Source organism: Thamnophis elegans, chromosome 2 (assembly GCF_009769535.1).
Source record: "Thamnophis elegans isolate rThaEle1 chromosome 2, rThaEle1.pri, whole genome shotgun sequence".
Classification (NCBI taxonomy): domain Eukaryota; kingdom Metazoa; phylum Chordata; class Lepidosauria; order Squamata; family Colubridae; genus Thamnophis; species Thamnophis elegans.
In genome coordinates this window covers 155,443,065-155,451,809 of record NC_045542.1, presented here as the reverse complement: position 1 = coordinate 155,451,809, position 8,745 = coordinate 155,443,065, and the positions used below count along the sequence as shown (strand labels likewise).

General features: G+C 49.4%; 1 long non-coding RNA gene across 1 annotated transcript; it reads right to left on the bottom strand.

Annotated features, from left to right (window-relative positions):
* Positions 1-542: 542 nt before the first annotated feature.
* LOC116504266 lies at positions 543-8,406 on the bottom strand. Its single transcript, XR_004254789.1, has 3 exons — positions 7,807-8,406; positions 3,015-3,141; positions 543-1,915 (listed from the first exon to the last, which is right to left on the bottom strand). It is a non-coding gene; the product is annotated as an uncharacterized LOC116504266 (long non-coding RNA).
* Positions 8,407-8,745: the final 339 nt, after the last annotated feature.

The following is an 8,745-nucleotide window of genomic DNA, read 5'->3' as shown; positions in this document are numbered from 1 at the left end:
TGGCAGGGAATGGCTTCCGGCTTCCTTAAACCCCCTATTTTTGTGAGTCTCAATGCAGGTCAGAGCATCCTGGAGAAACAGGTGGGCAGCCTCTACCTGAGGAAGAGAGAAGCCCACCAGGGTCAGATCTTTGGCCAGCCGGTAGGACCCTCCCCCACTCAGAACACAGGATTACAACTCAGAAAGGGGGGGAGGGAAAAAGGCCCCAAATCCTCAGTATGTTCTCTGTATGTGGACTTTATTTCAACACCCCCTGCGTCTCTGGGGCTACACAAGCAGGCATGAAAAGTGAACATGTGGTCATCTGACGCTTGGACTATTGCAATGGGCTCTCCTTGGGCCCACCCTTGAAGACTATTCAGAAGCTTTGATTGGTGCAGAATGGGCTGTTTGGAGTCCCCAGGGTGGCCCATGTTGCACAGCTGTTCCGTGAGTGCTGATGGAGTCCAGCTGTCTGAAGGGACTTCTTTGTTGTTCTATTAGGTCAGGATGGATTCCAATTTGCAGCCCATCTTCAAATCCAGTCTGGGACTCCTGGGATCGGAGGTGAGTGTGGGAGAGGTGGGGATCTTGCCCTACAGAGGAATTGTTTGCAGCATGAATTGCGGGGAGGGCTTCCTGGCAGCTCCTTCTCCTTACATAGAAGGCCCCTGGATCTTGGCATAAGGGGAGCCACAGGTCCAGAGGATTCAAAGAGAGTTCTGGGGAACAGCTGGGTCCTGGGGGGAAATTCACTATCCCCATTGAGGGAAGGTCTTTTGTGGGGCAGCTTTGCTCAAACTCAGGGGGAGTTCAGGTGTCACAAGTGCCTCACAGCTGTTTCTTCTCAGGTCAAGGGGGAGCTTTGCTTCCTTGGAATTTCCATTTTCTCTGGCAAAGGTAAGCCAATTTTGGGAGATTTCCTGGGTGGTTTGAGAATCAGTCAGGATTTAAGTAAACCTCACTCCTTTCTCTAGTCCTCAAAGTGCGATTCTTTGAAAATCCCACTCCCCGTTTTAAATAACTGTATTAGGTGTCTGTTCTGGACAGCTGCGGAATTGGGACTCAGTTCATGAATGATCCCCCATTTGCTTCGCTGTGTGTGGGGAAAGGGTCTGCCCCAAATTCTTTCCCTGGGAATCCCCCTCCAGGAACGCCCGTATAGGACCCCCAGCTCACCATCCTCTCCTCATTCTCAGTTTTTCATTTCTAGAGGACCCAATGCTGGTGTGGGCCAATTCATATAGCATTTCATGGTAGAAAGCCCAAAGTTAAACATTCCAAGCACTGATATTCCCTCCAATCAATTTCCATTATGAGTTTGAAAAATATTCCCATATCCAGTATTTAAATCCAATTTATCTCAATGCCTCCATGTGTCTCCTATTTATCGTTTTCAGGAGGTGGCAGATCCAGAGAGGCAGCATATTTTATTCTGCTCTTGGGCTGTTCAGCAATTGGTGGTAAGTTCCAGGAAGTGGCTCTTTTCAGCCTTGGTATATGTGTTTGAAGAGAAAGGGGAAGAATTATCTCTCATTGTCCGTCCATCCATCCATCCATCCATCCATCTATCCATCCATCCACCTCATCCTTCTCGATGGTTGTGGGGGCAACAGGAGGTCTCTGGGGTCAGTATTTATGGGCTTATCTCCAGACTTTTTCTTCACAATGAAAACAGGCAGAAGCCAGACAGATTTTTTTTTAATTTTGAAGACTGATTGTATCCAGAAAAGATATGATCAATATCTGCAGTTAAATCGCATCAAGGATATTTTCCCTTTGGAGTTCAAGATGTGCCTCACGCTGCTTTCTCCTTTTCTTGCATCCGAAGGAGAATTTCAGGAGGCGTCCAGGTATTTATTGCCTTCCAAGGAAGATTCCCCAACTTTGCTGGTAAGTCCTTTTGATGCACAAAGATTGGCCCTCAGCTGATGCTCTGCCACAGGATTCCAGGATTTAGGGAGAAAGAGATCAAGTTACCCAAAAGCCAATGTTTCTCACGGCTCTGTCATAGGCTCTGTCATCAATGGCATAGTTAAGCAAATAGCTGTGAGGACAGAGTGTTTAGCAAATCCAAAGCATCTTTTATAGCTTTCATGGGAAATTCCTCTCACGCCCTGATCTATACATCCCTCAGAATCTAACCTTTATGCCAGAGGAAATATGACGCTTGGGGACTCCAAAAGGAACACAAAACCCTTCTAATGAAGCCTCTCCCACATTGAATTCCAGGGAATCTCCTACATCTGCAAGTCCAGATCCAGTTGGTGGCTAACTAGGCTTCTTCAGGATCTCCAGGACCAATGTTAGAAGAAAGGCCAACAGCTCCTGCTCTTTTATCAGCAGGGGCTCTGCAAAAGGAAGGCTACGTTAATACTTCTTTTCTGTGAAACATTTTGTATGCTCGGGAAGATCACTTGCCTTTCTACTCTGATGGGTTAATACCTCCCAAAATTAACCCCATAGCGATCTTCAGGACTACTTGAATCTGCACTGTTACATTTCAGAGCATTTCAATCTTTGATTCTGCTATTAGAAATAATTTGCACTTGAAAATTGGGATTCTTTTTATAAGTCATTTTTGCTGGGAATTTCTCAGGGAATTCATTCACAGAAAACATTAATTGAATCATGAAGTTCATTTTTATACTGGGATTTCCTTTCCCTTGAAATGTGAATGTACTACAGTATTTTGACAGAAACAAAAAAGAGTGACCATAAAATATGAGAAATCCAGGTGAAAGCCATATTAAAGCTGTATAAAGCCAGATACGTGTAAAAGGTAAAAGTTCTCGCACATATGTGCTGGTCATTCCCAACTCTAGGGGGCGGTGCTCATCTCCGTTTCAAAGCCGAAGAGCCAGCGCTGACCGAAGACATCTCCATGGTCATGTGGCTGGCATGACTAAATGCCGAAAGCGCATGGAACGCTGTCACCTTCCCACCAAAGTTGGTCCCAATTTTTCTACTTGAATATATTACACGCTTTGAAACTGCTAGGTTGGCAGAAGCTGGGACAAGTAATGGGAACTCACTCTGTTACGTGCTGCGCGGTGCTAGAGATTTGAACCGCTGAACTGTCGACCTTTCTGATTGACAAGCTCAGTGTCTTAGCCACTGAGCAACAGTGTCCCCCTGAAATGTCCTCCGGGATTGGACGGCCTAGAAATTTAATAAACAGTTAAAGGTGATAAATAAACCAATGAATTTATATTTGCTTGCTTTCTAACTATAACAAAAATTAGACTTGATTACGATGGGGTATCAGAGCTCTTTCAAAGAACAAATTTTCAGCAGTTGTTCAATTTTATAAAACGAAGACCTGCCTTACATTTTATGATGTAAAAAATGGTTACCTGGAGATGTCATTGAGATCAATTGTGTGCTAGGATTTTTCAGTCAAAAAGAATAAAATCATACTTCCTCAATTAAAGTTTACTCTGCTTTTGTCTCCTGCGTGTGGGGTGGAATAAGGGGATGGGCTCTGGGTGTCTCCTTGGTGGAGGTGTCACCTGGCATTGCATCCTTATGGAGTTGGCATCCTAGTTCCCTGGACACAGTAAGGAAGCTGCATAACTGGCAAGAGCTGGAGGTGGTTCCCAGCTGAAAACTGAGCTGTAGCAAGTAGAAAGACAGGTGGGGCTTGGATTCCCTGGAAGGACTAGGGGGGATGTGATTGCAGTATTCCAGTATTTGAGGCTCTGCCACAAAGAAGAGAGGGTCAGCTTATTTTCCAAACCACCAAAAGGCCAAATGAGAAACAATGGCTGGAAACTCATCAAGGAGAGACGCAGCCTGGAATGAAGGAGAAACTTACTAACAGTGCGGACAATTATCAGCTTTGCCTTCATATCCCTGACCTGGGAAGAGGGACGTAAGGTCCTTTTCCCACTGGCCTTTCAGGGACCACTTTCTACCACCCGTATTTTCGGGGAGGAGGAAGCTGGGAGGCTGGGGACCAAGATGCAAACCCAATAGGATCCCTGTAAGGGGAGAGAACCAAGGACATGCCATGAATGGTGGACATTGAAGGAGTAGAGAGATCAGGCTACCTGCAAAGATCAAAACAGTGCAAGCCATGCTGTCCCCCAGGAGTCGTGATGGGAGGGAAAGTGGGACTTGGAAGGAGAAGAGTCAAGAAGGACTTGATGGAAGACCTCCCTCCTGGGACCTTGCATGGCAGCCCTGGCCTCCGCGGGGGGGGGGGAGAGTGCAGAATGGCCCCTTTAAGAGGCTCCCAGGCTCCCTCTTCCTTTTGAGTGAGGAAGGGGAGAGAGCAGGAGGTGCATGGAGACCTTGGGCTGCCTGAGGACTCCACTGTACGGAATCAGGGCTGGAAGTGCTGGAAGGGGCTTTCCTGCTTGAAGCCTGAGATGTTCCCACCTTAGACTCACCACCCAAAGCACCAAAGGTCGCCCAAACCTTTGCCAGGAGCGCAAAAGGTTCCTGTGTCCTTTTTTTTGCAGGACATGCCAGCCTCCACAGCATCCTTGATCCCCTTGCCTTATGAGAGGCAGGCAGGCAGGCAGGCAGGCAGGCAGGCAGGCAGGCAGGCAGGCAGGCAGGCAGGCAGGCAGGCAGGCAGGCAGGCAGGCAGGGGTCATGTGCAGAGAGCAGGTGGAGACTCTCTTAGGCAGTAAATGCAGGAAGAGAAGAACCTTCTAAATCCTATTTCTACTGCAGCTTCCTAGCTGAGCCAAGGACGCCTTTTCCATCCCCTCAAAGGAGCTGTCCAAGTTCTTCCCTGAATTCTCCCCTCTCCAGCAGGAACCAGGGATTCTATTCCCCGGTCAACCCAAGGAGGCTCCGGCTGCTCATAGGCTTTGCCTCCACTCTCTTCGTGCAATTCTTCAAGGTAGTCCTCAACTTAAGACCACAATTGAGGCTGAATTTATGTTGCTAAGTTAAACATTTGTTAAGTGATTTCCCCCCTGTTTTATGACTTTTTTGCCACATTTGTTAAGTGAATCACTGCAGTTATTCAATTAATAACATGGTTGTTAAGTGAATCTGTTTTCCCCCTTCACTTTGCTTGTTGGAATATCCCCAAAGGTGACCACATGACTCCCGGACACTGCAACCGTCATAAATGAGATTCTCTTGTCAAGTATCCAAATGCAGCAGCTGTAAGTGTGCAAAATGCTCATGTCTTTTTTTTTTTTTTAGTGATGGTGCAATTTTGGTCACTTAACAAAATGTTGTAAGTTGAGGACTACCTCTGCTATAGTTCTTTCCATTCTGCTTCCTTTAATTTATTCACTTGTACAAACAACTTTTTCTTTTCAATGAAACGATCTCTGTGGGTCTAGTAAAGGGAAGGAAATCTAACCCCAACTCATCTCTCCTAGAAAAAAAAAAGGAGAGAGAACATTTAACATCTGGGGGAAGATATTTTTGTTAACAAAATGGAGCAGGGGGGGGGGGTCAAGGAAAGCAAGTCAAAAACGAGAACCCTATTGCTCAACCACATTAAATGTTATTGATAATCTCTTTTCTACTCCAACCTTTTGATTCACGTCTTTATTTGACGTATTTCTCCAATTTATATCGCCTCCCACTTTGCAGACGCACACGGACTCTTTTCCTCCCCGTTTCCCCCACAATTTCGAAGGCGTTTCCCCCCAAATGCCCCCCCCCTTCTTCAGCTCGGCTTCTTCGCCGCCCAGCAGGCTGGCCGGACGCTGCAAGACAGCAACAGTAGCAGCCGCAGCGAGGCAGGCGCTCCGAAGGCCGGAGCCAGCGAGGAAGAGGAAGAGGAGGCGAGGGGGTGGGAGCGGACAGAAGCGCCCTTTCCCATCCACCCAGAGGCTGCCGCGGCGAAGGGAAAGGAAGCGTCGCGACGCTCCGGTTGCCGGTAACCTCATCGGGGGACTTCGGGTGAAGCGCCTGGTTTCTCGTCTCCTTCGGGCGCTTCGAGCTCCGAGGACGTTTTCCAGCCTGGGAGCGAAACATCGGGAAGCTCAACGGCAGGCTCGGAGGACACAGGAGTCGGAATGAAGCCCCGGCTGGCCAGATCGCCCCCGGTTCCATCCCGAGGGAAGACCGGGAAAGGAGCAGGCCAGGGGATTCCGTCCCGGGAGATCCAGGCAACGTCTGGAGGGAATCCAGGGAACTCCGGACCGACTGAGGGCCTCTCGGCCTCCAAGAGAGCTGGGTGGTCCTCGACTTTCCTCCGCTCTTGATCCTGGAGGGTGTTGGATGCTCCGTGGGTTGATTAGCCAATTCCACGTCTGGGACTGTCAATTGTCAAAAACGAGCAGAGTCCAGCTGCCTCCCGAAAAAGCCCCTTTGGGACAAGCGGGACCTGGAGACGGAGACTCTGCGAAGACTTTAAGGATGAGCGTGGCTTGTTCCTTCCCCTTGCCAAGCAGAAGCCCAATGGGGACGCTTCCTTAATAGCGTTCAGAATCTTCTTTATTTGGGTTGGTTTCCCAAACGCTGGAGCCTGCAATCTCGGAGAAAGACCCATGGAGCGCGGTAAGCCCGCCGGCTGAGAGGCGGCGGTCCCTGAGGAGTGGGCATCGCTCGGGATGCTGAGCCGCCCTCTCCTGTCGCGGTTGCCCGGGGGAGGAGGGCGGAGCGGGCCTCTGGGTTCGACGAGCTCCACGGTGGGGAGGGGGGTGACCGTCACGGAGGGGGAGGAGAACCTGGTTGGCTGTTTTGATCGGTGTATTGTACTTTTATTCGGTGTTCGTTTTTTCTGTTTAAATTAAACACCGCCCAGAGTCCCTCAGTGATTGAGGTGCTGGGTATTTAGAGAGAAAATAAATTTAACGGGGGTGGGGAGGAAGGATCAGCCCCAAGCAGTCGGGCTGGGCGCCCTCTTGGAGGGCTATTCTATTCTAAATTATTTACTAAGACTGTATTACTATTCTTCTTCTCATCCTTCCTAGTAGCTTTCTCTTCCCACTTATGACTATAAGCATGTTGTTTGTATCTTTACAATTTATATTATTTTATTTGTTTCCGGGCACGATTGGATTGCTTATTAGTAACCCATGACTATCACTGTTGGATCTTATGATTCTTGAAGAATGTATTAGGAAGGGGGGGGCGGTGGGACCGATCCTTGCGAGAGATGAAGCCGGAGAGCAATGGGGCGAGTGTAGTCCTTCAAGGGGGCGCCCACCCACACTGCTCGGGGCAGCTCCTCCCGCAGTGGATCCTCCCCACTCCCGGTTCAATTTATTTTCTGGTTGAAGCTAAATCCCCAGCACCTCAGTCAGGGAGGGACTCTGGGCGGTGAATAATGGAAAGGGAAAACGCGAACACCGAATAAAAGTGCAACACATCCATCAAAAGAGCCAGTCAGGTTCCCCTCCCCCTCTGTGACTGCCTCCCCCCCCTGCACTTTGGAGCCCCTCTAACCTATCTTGGGCACCAGAGCCCCGCTCCGCCCTCCTTCTCCCCAGGGCGACCGCGGCAGGAGAGGGCCGCATCCCGAGCTATATCCGCTCCTCCAGGGACCGCCGCATCTCAGAAGATTGGAGATTCCAGAGTTTGGCACCGCAAATTCAGCCCTCTGGAAATCTATTAACAAAGCTTCTGCGTTGGTTGCAAATATCAAATTGGCTAATCAATCATTCCACCAGTCAATCAATCAACCAACCAATCAAATTGACCAACCAACCAATTAAGCATTTTATACAATCCAGGGTGGACAACGGAGAAAGGAGGAGGATCACCCAGCCCCCCCTCCCCTGTTTTTGGCACCGCAATTGGCATCTCGAATTGAACATTCTGGAACGCTCTTCACGACGTTTCCCCATTGGTTCCAAATCGGCAGGGGGAAGAACAAAATATGCTAATATTTACATGCGTACTCACCTCATATTGGCTAATCCATTAACGAATCATCAAACACAATCCGGGCTCAACAGCGGAGGAAATGAGAGTGTTGGCCATATTGGAGGCCGAGAGGCTCTCGTTCAGTCCGTAGACCTGCCCGTAATTCCCGAGATTCCCTGCAGACGTTGCCAGGAGCTCCAGGGACGGAATCCCATCGCTAGTTCTTTCCCAGCTCTGCCCTCTGGGTGGAACCGGAGGCAATCCTGGTAGCCGGGACTTCATTTTGGCTGGTGTGTCCTCCAAACCTCCCGTTGAGCTTCCCAGGCTGGGTCCCATCCTCAGCGGCCCTTCTGGAGGCCACTGGTCAATGGGTCTCCTGTCAGGAAATGGTTCCTTAGTTCCAGATTTCTTCTCTCCTTGATCAGTTCCCACCCGTTGCGTCTTCTCCTGCCCTCGGGGACTTTGGAGGCTCATGTGGTTCTTTTGATGATGAGCTGAACGCCATGGAGTTTCCCTACCTTTCGCCAGGGAAAGCTCCCCATCAATTCCTCCTCATCCTCTTCCTCGCTGGCTCTGCTGCTGCTGCTGCTTACTGGGAGCATCTGGCCAGTGTGCTTAATGGCGGAGGAGAAGGGCGGAAGGAAGGGAGGCACTTGCGAGGCCCTGCTGAGACGAATCTTCAAAAATACCAAAAATGGGGAAGAAACGAGGCCTGTGGCTGTAACGTGGGAGGAGAAATGAGTCATACAACACACAAAAACACAGGCTGCGTACCAGGCAGAAAAGGGCTCATTCCTAACTTTTAGTTTGCTTCAGTGGTAGGATTCTCATTTTTCATATGCAGGAGGCCCAGGTTTGATTCCCAACGAGAGCCTCTCGGCCTCCAATATGGCCAACACTCTCATTTCCTTCAATTCGAGATGCCAATTGCGGTGCCAAAAACTGAGGGGGGAGGGAGACTGGGTGATCCTCCTTTCT